Source organism: Leucoraja erinacea, chromosome 4 (genome assembly GCF_028641065.1).
Source record: "Leucoraja erinacea ecotype New England chromosome 4, Leri_hhj_1, whole genome shotgun sequence".
NCBI classification, from domain to species: Eukaryota; Metazoa; Chordata; class Chondrichthyes; order Rajiformes; family Rajidae; genus Leucoraja; species Leucoraja erinaceus.
In genome coordinates, this window is record NC_073380.1 from 13,102,353 (window position 1) to 13,117,017 (window position 14,665).

Here is a 14,665-nt window from a genome sequence, read left to right on the forward strand (position 1 = left end):
AAAACACTTTTGACTCTCTTGGTTTGCAGCCTTCATCAAGTCAAGTCAAGTCAAGTTTATTCGTCACATACACATACGAGATGTGCAATGAAATGAAAAGTGGCAATGCTCGCGGACTTTGTGCAAAAAGACAAACAAACAAACAACCAAACAAACTATAAACACAATCATAAACACACACATATTATTTTACATATTAAATATTGGAAGGAATATTGACAGTCAATGGCCATCTCACGTGATGTGTGTGTGGGGGGGGGAGGGGGGGGTTGCCCTCCTCCCAGCCAGGCCTCCCTCCCCGTCACGTGATGGCAAGTGAGGCTTGCCCTTCCCACGTGACGCGGGAGGGGGGGGGAGAAATTCCCTCCTCTCCCGGTGACGTAATGACGTGAGCCGACCGGGAGCTGTGCGTGGCGACGCCCGCGTTGCCCGTCCCGCCGCCGCCGCCACCGCCACCGCCATCTTGTGACCCCCCTCCCGCCCGCTGGGGGGTGAAGGCGAGAGCGAAGTGAAGAGTACTGGAGCGGCGGACAGCGGCCCAGCCTCAACCCTCACCTCCAGCCCGGTTAACGCCCGGCGAGGTCAATGGTAAGCGCGGGGGGAGCGGGAGCGGGAGATGTCGCTGGAAGTTGCGGTGGTTTGTGGTGACTTTTTTTACCTCAGGCCGGGCGGGCGGGCGGGCATCGACTTGACGCCGCAGTTTCACTTTGCGCGGTGTGGGAGTAACGGCGGAGTTTGTGCGCTGCGAGTTTTCGCCGTAGTTTGCGCGGAGTTGCGCCGTAGTTTGTGTGTGTGTGTGTGGAGCGGGAATATTGTTTGTGTGATGGAAATGACGGCGAGATTACTTTTTGTAGGCGGGTGAAGGGCTAACGACGCCGTTTGTGAGGCTGAGAGAGAGTAAGTTCAACTTGCGCCGTGTGGTGGGGGCTAAGTTCGGCGAAGATTGTGCGGTGCGGAGTTGCGCCGCAGTTTTGTGCCATGAGTGCAAGTAGTAGTTGAGTAGTTTGGTGCGGAGTTGCGCCAAACCGCGGTTGCGAGTTGCTCCGTCGTAGATGCGGTGGGAAGTTGCGCCCTAGTTTGCGCGGTGAAAGGTGACACTGGAACCGTGAGCCTTGGACAAGTTGGGCTGAGCCGAACCGTCTCCACACTGTCTCCAGGTCCCGGGGTCCCGCGGGTGGGGGGTGATCCAGCATCTGACGGGTGGGTTGGGTTGAGATGGGAAGGGACGGGATGGTTTGGGAGAGGGTGGGGTGGCTGGTCTAGTCCCATGCGCCTGTGAGGCTCCCCGACCCACCCTCTCCTTGTCCCTAACCCTGTGCTCAGATCACTGAAAACTTTTCATCTTCTAGTTTTATTATTGCGATCAACACGATCGTAAATAAACGGAGACAAGGCGCTTCGAGTCTGGTGTTCGGAATAAACGTTATATTTTGACAAAATGTTTTTAAGCCGCTCCCAGTTTTGTAAGAAAAAATACTGAGATCACATGCGTTCACTTAAAAAAAAAATCATCTTCGTTTCTGGGTGTGTACTTTCTGGCAGGACTGGTAATGTGAGCTTTGACGGTGCGATTCTTCGTGCAGGTTGTCACACACTAGAATTGCTTGCATGTGTTATGTATAAACAGACGGCCGTCAGTTGTATCCAGGGTGATTAAACTGGGTTGCCTGACACTTTTTTAAATGTTTATATGAAATCCGGAAAAAGACTGCGTGTATCAGCCAAACAAGCAAGATTATTATGCTTACACTCCCTTCTGCTTTAAACCTGAATTAAATATATGCTAGGTGAGGGTTTGGGGCTGATCTTGTGATACCAGGATCAGACTCTGTTAAGCACCTGATGCAAAAGTTGGGCATTTTGAGTTGAAGTGGTTAAGACAAAGATGGATAAAACTCTGTCATGTATCCTACCAGGAGATCTCAATCAATGCAGATAATTGGAAGTCAGTTATTGATTGACCTTCGGACAAGCTTAGGTATTTGAATGTACACAAAAATGCTGGAGAAACTCAGCGGGTGCAGCAGCATCTATGGAGCGAAGGAAATAGGCAACGTTTCGGCCCAAAACCCTTCTTCAGATATTTGAATGATCTGTTCCCATTAAAAATGATCGTGGTGGTCAAATAATTATTACTCTGGCTTGTGGTTAGTTGGTATTGTATGATGTATTACATTTATTTTGTGGCATTTTTTGGTTGTTTCCAGAATTATTATGTTGATGTGAACATTTAAACTTTTACGAACCAGTTTTAAATTAATACTAAAATGTGTGTAAGCTGTTTGACCCATAAGCCTGTTCCACCATTTTTTAGCTGCTGATTTTCCTTCGTGCTTTAATGAGCAATGTTTCGAATTAAGTTCTTGTAATAAGGCAAAATTTGGTTACTTAAATTTGAAAGTTCTTTACAAGGTTGCTGAAGTTGCTGTTGATAATAATACATTTGTTGCTTAGCTGAAAGATAGAATATGTTCTTTATCTCGCATGTACGGTAAAGATCATATCGCTGACTTAGTCAACTTGGTTAAAGCTTTGCAGATCATATAGATAAGTAGCGCATAAAACAGCACAAAAGCAGGTCCTTGATCCAGGATGTTTATGCCACAATTATGCCAATTTAAACTGCACATCCTCCTACACTTGGTCTATATTTTTTAATTCTGTCTGTTCACGTCTGTCCAAATGCCTCTTAAATGTTACTGTCATACTTGCTTCCACGAGTTCCCCAAGCAGTGTATTCTCAGCTCTACCACTTTCTATTTTAAAGAAAAACCTCCCACATGTGTTTAAAGTTTCCCCTTTTATGTTAAAGCCATGCTCCCTATTATTTGAAATTGGCTTCATGGGGAAAAGACTATCTGCCCTGTCCATGCCTCTCTTAAATTTTATATATTTTTATCGGGTCGCTCCCTCGGTCTCTGATGCCCCAGAGAAAACTTCCAATAGCTAATATCTTTACTCCAAGCAACAACCTGGTGAACGTCTCTTGCACCCTCAAGTCTCCACTACTTTACTGTAATGGACGAACAGAACTGCACAAAATATGCAAATATGTCTAACCAAAGTTTTGTAAGGCTGCAACATGACATCCTGTCTTTTATACTAAACCTGTGATGACAATCATGCCATAAACAGGGCTCTCGCTTAACTTTTTTTCCTTGTTGCCAGCCGGGCAACCTTGGCAGCTTTTTAGGTTGCCAAATGACATTTTAGGTGGTCATTTAAGATGGCTCGCATGACGCGTGCTCGGACGAAGTGCGCAGTTACCAGTCGGAATTATGCATTCACATATTATTTCTGCTTCAAATAAAGTCACAAACTAACATATTCACCAATCAAGACATGATATATACCACAATGACATGCAGTAAAATTATAATACGGTATCTCAACTCTTTTTACACATTGCAATTAATGCAATTTTTATTATTTATTTCCACTTCCAAACAAAAATGTGGTTGGATTATTCAGCGTATGATCAACCTGTGTCAATAAATCCTGGACCTTGATAACATATATGCTTAACCATGCACACTACAAGCATGTTTTCTGTGAAGGACCGAACATTATCATGACATGGCCATAGCATGGGTCGTTATTGCTATTGGTACAGAAACACACTCGCTTCCCACATAATTTATCCACAACAAAATGAATCGGTGTGGATTGGATGGATTGAGGCAGGGGAATTAGTGAGTGTTGGCTGGAGTAGGTAAAATTATGAGGGGAGAGCGCGGGGGATGTCAGTGGGGTTGAATGGGGGGGGGGGGGGGATCTGTGCAGGATGGATGGGGGGAGCAGTGCAGGATGAAGGGGTGAGCAGTGCAGGATGGATGGGAAGGGGGTCAGTACAGGATGAATTGGGGGACCAGTGTAGGATTGATGTGGAGTGGCAGGAGAATCGATGCGAGGTGGCTAGGGAGGTCAGTGCAGGATAAATAGATGATGGGGGGGGGGGGGGCACAGGGGATGTCAGTGAGGACTGAATAGAGACAGGAATGGGGATCAGTGCGGGATGAAGAGGAGGGCTCTCAGTATAAGGGGAGTGGAGGGGGGTGTGAGAGAGAGAGAGGAAGGGGCAGAGGAGGTGGGAAGGAAGGCCAGCGCTCCTCGTACAACACATGTCAGGCACAGAAATTGCAACCAAAATATAGAGTGGACCACGGACACTCACACACACGCGCGAGGCTTCTGTGAACGGTAATTTCAGCTCAATCCAGCGCTAAATGCAGCTCAGCTGCCTGTCTCGCCTACAGCCCCGTCTGGGGGCGCCGTGCCCGTCTGCCTCCCGACACCTCTGGCCATCCCCGGGCGTATGGAGGCTCTCGGGTGGGGACGGGGATGGTCCAGCGATTGCAGCGCCGGAGACCGGGATCGATCCTGGCTGCGGTGCAGGTCTGCCGAGAGTGTTTTCGTTTGTCTCCCTCCTCCAATCACCCCCCTCCCCCCTACCCCTACTCTACTTCTGCCTCTGACCGACATCTGCCTCCTCCAAGGGTCTGTTTTGAAAGCGCCGCTGGTGGAGTGGCAGCAGCTGCCGCTAACAGGCCGGGCGGGGCGGAGTGCGGGAGGAGGAGATGGAGCCGTCGCCGCTGCTGCCCATCTTTAGCTCCGACCCTCCGTCACGCCACACTTAGCATCTTTCCCACAACCGTCGCCGATACAAAACGTCACGTTCTTTTTCTCCAGAGATGCTGCCGGACCCGCGGAGTTACTCCAGTTTTTGTGTGTCTATCTTCGGTATAAACCAAGTTGCCAAGCTGGGCAAAATGACTCGCCGTTTAGGTTGCCCGGCGGCAGTTTGAGTGCTCATTGGCACCCGGGCAACCGTGAATTTCGAGCCCTAATAAACCTTTACCACCCTACTTATTTGTTTAGTTTACATAGATACAATGTGGGAACAGGCTATTTGCCCAAGCCCCCCCTCCCCTCCCGAATCTACACCGACAGGCAATACTAACACCCCATATACACACACACTAGGGACAACTAGTGATAGTCGGAGTATAGAAGTGAGATCGACTGATTGATCAAATGGTGCCAGCACAACAACCTGGCTCTCAATATCAGTAAAACCAATGAACTGATTGTGGACTTTGTAAGAGGAAGGATGAGGCCCCACAATCCTGTTTATATCAACGGGACGATGGTGGAGAGGGTAAAAAAACTTCAAATTCCTGGGTGTGCATATTTCTGAAGATCTTTCCTGGACCCAGCACACTGATGCAGTTATAAATTAAGCATATCAATACCTCTACTTCCTGAGAAGGTTAAGGAGATTTGGTATGTCAAAGAGGATTCCCTTGAACCTCTACAGGTGTACAGTGCAGAGCACATTGACTGCTTGCATCATGGCCTGGTTCGGCATCTTGAACATCCAAGAGCGGAAAAACCTGCAAAAGGTTGTGAACACTGCCCAGTCCATCACCAGCACTGACCTCCCCACCATCAAAGGGATATATCGGAGTCGCTGCCTCAAAGGCAGCCAGCATCATCAGAGACCCACACCATCCTGGCCACACACTCATTTTGCCATCAGGAAGAAGGTGCAGGAGCCTGAAAACTGTAACGCTATGGTTCAGGAACAGCTACTTCCCCACAGCCATCGGGCTATTAAACACAACATCAAATAACCTCTGAACTACTATAGACTATTTTTATTTTTATTATTATTAGAAACATAGAAATTAGGTGCAGGAGCGCTGCCTCAAAGGCAGCCAGGCATCATCAGAGACCCACACCACCCCTGGCCACACCACATCTCTCCCTCTTTATGCCATCGGGACCTCAGAAGGTGCAGAGAGTTCCTGAAAACTGCGTAACGCTATGGTCATCTCGGTTTTACAGGATTTCTACCTTCCCCACCTGGACTTCCCTAACATCGGGAACTATCTTCCTGCACACAACCCCTTAAGAATCAAATAAGATCCCCTCTGAATCTTCTAAATTCTAGAGAGTATTTCTATTTTTTCTTATAAGACACTACTATTGTTTGGTTTTTCCCCCTCTAGAGTGTGTCCTTCCTCAATTTGGATATAAAACTGTGTGTATCCATGTATATAGATATGTGTGAACCTCTCTGTGTGTGTGTTTGCAATGAAAGCTAACATACCCTTCGCGCTCGTTACTGCCTGCTGCACCTGCATGCGTACCTTCAATGACTGGTGTACCATGACACCCAGGTCTATCATCTCCCCCTTGTTTAGATAATATCTGCTGTTTTTTGCCACCAAAATGGATACTATGTTCCACATATTCTGTCAAACATTTTCCCACTGCTGCAGCAAGTAAGAATTTCATTGTTCTATCTGCGACATATGACAATAAAACACTCTTGATTTACATTTGTACCAAGCCAATTTATTGACAGACCTGTATGTATAGGGCAAGATTATAGTACATTCTAACACTTTATGTCTTTGGAGATTTGGAGGAAACCAAAGATCTCGGAGAAAATCCATGCAAGTCACGGAGAGAACGTACAAACTCCGTACACAGCACCCATAGTTAGGATTAAACCTGGGTCCCTGGTGCTGTAACGCCAGAATTGTGTTGCCATTTGCTGAAGTAACGTGACTGAGAGGACTGGAATAATGTATTGGGATGGGAAGCAGTGACTATCCCATGATATTGTTGTTATTGTGTGGAAATGGTGCCTTATTGAATTGCTGCAGTGCATGTTATATAACATGCCTATTGCACCCAATACGTTGTCAATTTTAGAAGTTGAATCAAATGACCAGGTTTCCCATCAGGTGAACTGCAGGGTATAGAGATAATGTTCCCCAAGACCTTGACTTTCACCCTGTTGCCTTTGTGCCCAGTGCACCATCTTTTGTCATTCCTGTCAGCTGCAATGGGATCGCGCCACTGGCCACGTCTTCTGCAGGGACCACTTTCTCTGAGACATTGGTCTGTTGTTTCTTATCCACCCACTCCTCCTTGACCCCCTAGCACATTTCCCTACAACTGCAGGAGGTGCAACACCTTTTCCTACACCTCCTTCCTCATCACCATCCATGGAACCGAATGGCCCTTCCAGGCAAGAATTCATCTGCACTGCCTCCAACCTCATCTCTTGCCTCTTTAAACTTTATATATTCTGATGCCCGAGAGTAAACTTTGGGCTCACAAACTGACTCTGCTTCATCGGCTGTTTTGTAAAACACTTGATAAAGGCACAGTGCTGGAGTAACTCGGTGAGTTAGACAGCCCCAACCTCATCTACTGTATCCGTTGTTCTAGATGTGGACTCTTATGCATCGGTGAGTCCAAACATAGACTAGGCCATAGTTTCTTGGGACACCTTCGCTCAGCGTGCCTGGACCTACCTGATATCCTGGTTGTCAAACACTTTAATTCCACTTCCCATTTCTGTCCAATGTCTCCTCCATTGTCAGAATGAGCCTAAAAGCAAATTGGTGGAACAGCATCTTATATTTTGCTTGGGCAGCTTACCGCCCAGTGGTATGAATATTGATTCCTCTCACTTCAGGTAGCCCCGGCATTCCCTCTCTCTATCCCTCCCCCACCCAAGTTACATCAGCTTCTTATTTTCACCCAACAAATAGCTTACAATGGCCTGTTTCCTTTTTCATCTTTATTTTTTTTGCATATCTTTTATTAATTGTTCTTTATCTCTCCACATCATCATCTACATTCCCACACATCTCTGGAAGATATGGACAGGCGACATTTTGGGGCTGGACCCTCTTCTGACATTCTGGTGGGGGGGGAGAGCTAAGAAAAGGGGTTGGACAAGACCTGGCAAGTGCTGGATATTTACAGGTGGGGGCACAAACCAGAGGAATAATTGTTCCTATTCTTCCTGGGTAGTTTACATCCCTATGGTGTCAAAATTGAATTTTACAATTTAAGTTAACCATTATTATCTTCCAATCCACCTTGACCTTTGTTTTTGCCCATACAGCCCCTTCATACATTTTCATCGCCTTCTGGTTGAATTCACCTACATCCAACACATCTTACCCACTAGATCTCCACCATCTAGCTCGATATGCCTTTTATCTCTCCCATAATAGATCCATTATCACATTTCTTACTGATCAGACTGGAACACGTAGACTTTGTCCCTTATCAGTTCATCCCCTCCCCACGTTGGTTCCATCTTCCCTCTTTCCTTGTAAATTTCCACCTATTGCCAGTCTGTATCTCCCAACCTGATGCCTCCCCTGGCTCCATCCATCTATTATCCATCACATATTTTACCTTCTACCCTCTCACCCATCCCCCTCTCCTGTTTATACCTGCTCTCTTCCCCCTCAGTCCCGCTGCAGGATCTCATCCTGAAACACTGACAATTTATTTTCAGTTCAGTCCCCCTCCCTTCATTCTCTTTGATTTTGTTATTCCAGTGGTTTGTTTCGTGTGTCTCTAATCAAGTGAACTGCTCTGTTATGTTATAAAAAAATGACATTTTATATTTCATTTGGTTTTCAATTTCACTTCTGATATGATTCTTGGAATTGAACCTTGAAATTGTGGAGAGGTTTTGAAGGAAGATAAGGTATTTGTCAGACCTTATCAAACTTCTGCACTACTTTTCTGGCTATCTTGTCTGCATGGCTTCTAGTTAATGGTGCCATTTCTTTTGTAGATGATAACAATGGGGAATCTTGCTGGTATTACGTCAAGGCCAACAGTGATCTTGAAACAGTGCCCAGTTGAAACCCCACTCCCAATGCATTGTTAATTTAGGTGAATGATCATGGAAAAATGGGCAAGTGGTCTGGGTTGATGGGCAAATCTCTATTTCAAAGGTTGGGAATTTTCATCTTTTTGTTTTTCACTTCTCTGCAGTGTTATTTCAGTGGCACAAGATTAACAGTATATCAGATGGGTACATTAGTATTATGTAGTAATTGCCCATATGTACGGTGTCCATATTTTTAGTGTTTTGGAGCACGTGCCAAATAAGATTTGGAGTGAAATCCTAAAGTTAGATTTGGTAATTTTTTCCTTATCTTAAAAAATGGTAATTACATTTAATTGAGCAGTATTTTATCGGATATAAATGAGACTGTAGACTCTGGAATCTTGAGCAGAACACAATGCCTGAGGAACTCAGTGTGTCGAGCAGCATCTGGTGAAGTAATGGACTGGTGAAGTTTTGGGATGGGACCCTTCTTCAGATTGAAGAAATATCAACCAGAAACATTGCCTGTCTATTCCCTCACCAGATGCTGTCTGAACTACTGAGTTCCTCCTGCATTTTGTGCTTTCCTCAGTATTTTATTGATACTGGTTTATTATTGTCACGTGAATGAAAATACAGTGAAAAACATTGTGATATTTGCAACTAAGTTATTGTGAAACTTTTTCAAATTTACAGTTGGTTCTTGGGCATAATTATTCTGCATATACGCTATAAAAGTCAGTTATGTGCTGGGCAGCTGTGAATTAACATTACACTGACTCATTTATAAAACAGAACATTTAAAAGAAAGGTCTCGATCCAAAAAAAATGTGTAAAAGGTTGAATAATGACCAGCTCCAGTGATGGGATTCAATCCTGACCTCCATTACTCTCTTTGTGGTTGTTCGTTTTTCATTCACCCCCTCCCCCCCCAGCCGGCATGTTTCCTCCAATAGCTCAATGGTGTGAGAATTGTTCGGTTAATTGCCACTATGATGAGCGTTTGTCGGCACTGGGCCTGTATTTGCTGGAGTTTAGAAGAATGAGGGGTGATCTCATTGAAATGTACAGAATAGTGAATGGCCTGGATAGAGTGAATGTGGAGAGGATGTTTCCATGAGTGGGAGAGACTATGGCTAGAGGTGATAGCCTCAGAATCCAAGGACGTTCTTTTAAGAAGATGAGGAGGAATTTCTTCAGTCAGAGGGTGGCGAATCTGGAATTCTTTGCCACAGAAGGCTGTGGCGGCAGTGGATATATTTAAGGCAGAGATAGACAGATTCTTGATTAGTACGGGTGTCAGAGGTTATGGGGGGGGGGGAGGCAGGAGAATGGGGTTAGGAAGGAGAGATAGATCAGCCATGATTGAATGACGGGCTGAATGGGCTAATTCTACTCAATTACACTCAATTATGTGCTGGGGAGGGGCAATTTATGGTACTGTGGGGAGAATAAAGTGGGATTAGTGAATGGGTGTTTGATGGCTTGTGCGGGCTTGGTGTACCAAAGAGTCTATTTCAAACAGTTTGTCTCTACTATCCAACTTGTAGGTTCACTTATTCACATCAAATTGTGTCAGAAATGTCTTAAAATTATATAAGGGATGCGTTTATAAATTTAAAAAAAAGGTCTCCCTCATCTATTACAGTGCCCTCTATAATATTTGGGACAAAGACCGATCATTTATTTATTTCCCTCTGTACTCCACAATTTGAGATTTGTAATAGCAAAAATCACATGTGGTTAAAGTGCACGTTGTCAGATTTTAATAAATGCCATTTTTATACATTTTGGTTTCACCATGTAGAAATTACAGCAGTGTTTATACATAGTTCATTCAGTACATTCAGCAACCATACATGCCCAGGCCATAACACACCCGCCACTGTGTTCCACAGATGAGGTAGTATGCTATGGATCTTGGGCAGTTTTCTCTCCATATTTTGCTCTTGCCATCACTCTGGTATGTTAATCTTTGTCTCATCTGTTCATAAGACCTTTTTTCCAGAACTTTGGTTTTTCTTTTTACTTCTTGGCAAACTACAACCTGACCATCCTATTTTTGCGGCTAACAAGTGTTTGCATCTTGCAGTGTAGCCTTTGTATTTCTGTTCATGAAGTTTTCCATGGACAGTGGTCATTAACAAATCCACACCTGACTTCTGAAGAGTGGTTCAGATCTGTCGGACAGGTGTTTGGGGATTTTTCTTTATTATAGAGAAAATGTTTCTGTCAGCAGCTGTGGAGGTCTTCCTTGGCCTACCAGTCCCTTTGCGATTAGTAAGCTCACCAGTGCTCTTTCTTCTTAATGATGTTCCAAATAGTTGATTTTGGTAAGCCTTAGTAGGCCCCCCCCTCGGTCATGATTGACCATGGGTGATGCATCCTAGTTTGCACGTGATGTATGGTCGGATGCAAGCCTGGGCGATGTCATATGGAGGACAGGCTGTTGCCCATGCAGTACGTCCCCCCTCTCTACGTTGCTGATCGATCCAAAGGAACAGCAGGACCGTTACAGTTTGGCACCAGCGCAGTCGCAGGAGCTGCCAGAGCGAGGTTGTAGACGACGACAAACTGTCTTGGGGGCTATGAATCCGGATTTTCTTGAGGTTTACTCCAGGAGCCTTTCCCATGACTGGATATGGCCACAAGGCAGTGGAGGTTTTAAATTGCCTTCCAAGGCTGACTAGCCCCATCTGCCCGAGGTAAGCTTAAAGTTTAGCTAATGTCTCTAACGGTTTTTCTTGTTTCTCAGTCTCATAATGGCTTTTTTGACTTTCATTGGCACAACTTTGGTCCTCATGTTGATAAACAGCAATAAAAGTTTCCAAAGGTGATGGAAAGACTGGAGGAAAGACTAGGTGTTGAGAGCTCTCTTAAACCTGCATTAAGATGGCATTTAAACACACCTGAGCAATTACAAACATCTGTGAAGCCATGTGTCCCAAACATTATGGTGCCCTGAAATGGGAGGGGGGAAACTATGTATAAACACAGCTGTAATTTCTACATGGTAAAACCAAAATGTGTAAAAATGGCCTTAATTAAAATCTGACCGTGCACTTTAACTACATGTGACTATTTCTATTACAAATCTCAAATTGTGGAGTACAGAGGCAAATAATTACATGATGGGTCTTTGTCCCAAACATTATGGAGGGCACTGTAAGTACTTTGCCATGAACTGGGGTTTCATTTATGTAGCATGTTTGTGACCTCGGGACTGTCATAGCACTTTGTAGTATGAAACTTCCAATGAAGGAAAATTTGACTGCCAATCTGTGTTCCCTGGTGATAGCAATGTGAACGCAATATGGCAACAAAGGAAGGTGTTTTTGATTCAAGTTTTTCTTTACTAAGGCCGATTAAGAAACTCATTTTAATCCAGAAACTGCCGCAAACTATTACTTAAAATGTTCCGGAGATAAATGTTTTGCCACCTACAAGGTAATATGACTTGCACTGATCCATTCTGACGAGTTTTAATGAAATTTTCGATTAGGTTTCCCTCTGCATTTTAAGATTGATTTTAATAGAGTTGCTGTAGTGCAGAAATTGTTTGTGCTGCTGCACAGCTCTGGTGAGCTGGGTGTGATTCTGATCTTGGGTGTTCTTTGTGTGGAGTTTGGACGCCTTTCCTGTGACTGTGCATTCTCCTGTGTGCTTTGGTTTCCTCCCACTTTCTGGCTGGTAGTGTAATAGACAATAGGTGCAGGAGTAGGCCATTTGGCCCTTCGAGCCAGAACCGCCATTCAATGTGATCATGGCTGATTATCCACAATCAGTACCCGGTTCCTGCCTTCTCCCTATATCCCTTGACTTCGCTATCTTTAAGAGGTCTATCTAACTCTCTCTTGAAATCCAGAGAACCGGCCTCCACCGCCCTCTGAGGCAGAGAATTCCACACACTCACAACTCTCTGGGAGAAAAAGTTTCCTCATCTCTGTTCTAAATGGCTTACCCCTTATTCTGAACCTGTGGCCCATGGTTCTGGATTCCCCAACATCGGGAACAAGTGAGTCACAAGAGAACATGATGGGGAGGAAAGGTTGGTGGGAAAGGAGTCGATGGGCATGTGAGAGAGAGTAGGTTACTGGAAAGTAAGTGGGAGAATAGTTCATGGGAATGCTCTGAAAGTCAGCAGAGACTAGAAGTCTGAATGGCCCCCGATATCGTAAGAAATTGAGAAATTCTTTAAAATTTGCAGTATTTTACAGGTAAATTGCAATGTCCATTTTGAAATGCAAAGCTTTGTAGGGCCAATTTCAATTCATAATAAGTAATTGAGTCAGCATTACTTCCTTTCCCCACTCAGTACTTTTGTGTGCTTTTTTTTAAACCACAATCCTCTATAGTCAAAGATCATATTGGTTAAAATAAAATTGAGTTAAAATGGATCTTGAGAATGAGCATTAATGCAGTATCCTGTATGAGAAATCTAGTTCTATTAAACCAATGTACATGCTCTGCTTGAGATTATTTTAAGGCTAACTGGCCGTAGAATTTTAAAAGCAAACTAATGTGGTATTTTCTATATACATTATACATATACATTTTGCATGACATTGATGGATCCTGCTCTTTGAAAAATAACTGATTAGCTCGAATACTTTACTATTCTTAAAATAATAAAGGGTGCATAGAATAGTTTGAAAAATTGCCTACAAAATGCATGGGACATTGTTTGTGTTGGTGTCATTCTGTTTGTAGCTCAAATTCAATTTTTATTTAAAAAAAAATCTGACCTTACCAGCTATTATCCACATATCTAGAGTGTTCTAAATATTCACAAACCAAGGAAATCTTGATAGAGTCATAGAGTGAAACAGTGTGGAAACTTGCCTGCACTTGGTCCATATCCCTCCAAACTTGTCCTATCCATGTACTTCCTAACTGTTTCTTAAATGGGATAGTCCCAACCTCAACTACCTCCTCTGGCAGCTTGTTCTATACACCCCCCTTTGTGTGAAAAAGTTACCCCTCTGATTCCTATTAAATCGTTTCCCCTTCACCTTGAACCTATGTCCTTGATTCCCCTACTCTGGACAAGAGACTCTATGCATCTACCCAATCTATTCCTCTCATGATTTTATACACCTCTATAAGATCATCCCTCATCCTCCTCTGCTCCAAGGAATAGAGACCCAGCCTACTCAACCTCTCCCTATAGCTCACACTCTCTAGTCCTGGCAACATCCTCGTAAATCTTTTCTGAACCCTTTCAAGCTTGACAATATCTTTCCTATAATATGGTGCCCAGAACTGAACACAATATTCTATATGCAGTCTAACCAACGTCATGTACAACTGCAACATGACCTCCCAACTTCTATACTCAATACTCTGCATGATGAAGACCAAAATGCCAAAAGCCTTTTTGACCGCTTTATCTACCTGCGACTTGACCTTCAAGGAACCATGTACTTGCACTCCTAGACCCCTCTGCTCTACAACAATCCCCAGAGGCCTACCATTTACTGTGTAGGTCCTGGCGTTGTTGGACGTCCCAAAATGCAACACCTCACTTCTCTGTATTAAATTGCGTCAACCATTCCTCAGCCCACCTGGCCAATCGATCCAGATCCTGCTGCAATCTTTCACAACCATCTTCACTATCTGCAAAACCACTCACTTTTGTGTCATCAGCAAACTTGCTAATCTTGCCCTGTATGTTCTCATCCAAATCATTGATGTAGATGACAAAGAATAACGGACTCAGCACCGAACCCTGAGGCACTAGTCACAGGCCTCCTGTTATCAATTTCCACTGGAGAAACAGCTTAATGTTAAGAACTCTGACCTTTCAAGCATTTAGTTTCCAAGGGATCTTGTCTCATTCTTCTAAATTCCATCAGTATGGGTCTATTCTACTTGACGTTATAGATAGCATTATAATTTACAGCTCTCATTAACAACCACTCTACTTATGAAGTAACATTTTGTTTTGTGCTGTGGAAAATCTTGCGGCACAGTTTGATTTCATCAGTCTGAAGAAGGGTCTCGACCCGA

At 44.2% G+C, this 14,665-nt stretch overlaps 1 protein-coding gene across 3 annotated transcripts in view; it reads left to right on the forward strand.

Moving 5' to 3' along the window:
• The first annotated feature begins 443 nt into the window (after positions 1–443).
• The window catches only part of plekhf2 (pleckstrin homology domain containing, family F (with FYVE domain) member 2), a 32,985-nt gene continuing 18,763 nt past the window's right edge, over positions 444–14,665 (forward strand). Inside the window, exons 1-2 of one of the 3 annotated variants that reach the window (XR_008723281.1) lie at positions 444–588; positions 5,318–5,369. The gene's annotated coding sequence lies outside the window, so the exon portion shown is untranslated. Of the gene's footprint in view, positions 589–879; positions 898–5,317; positions 5,370–14,665 lie in introns of those variants that run through there. The other 2 variants (XM_055633705.1, XM_055633706.1) reach the window with 2 other exon arrangements.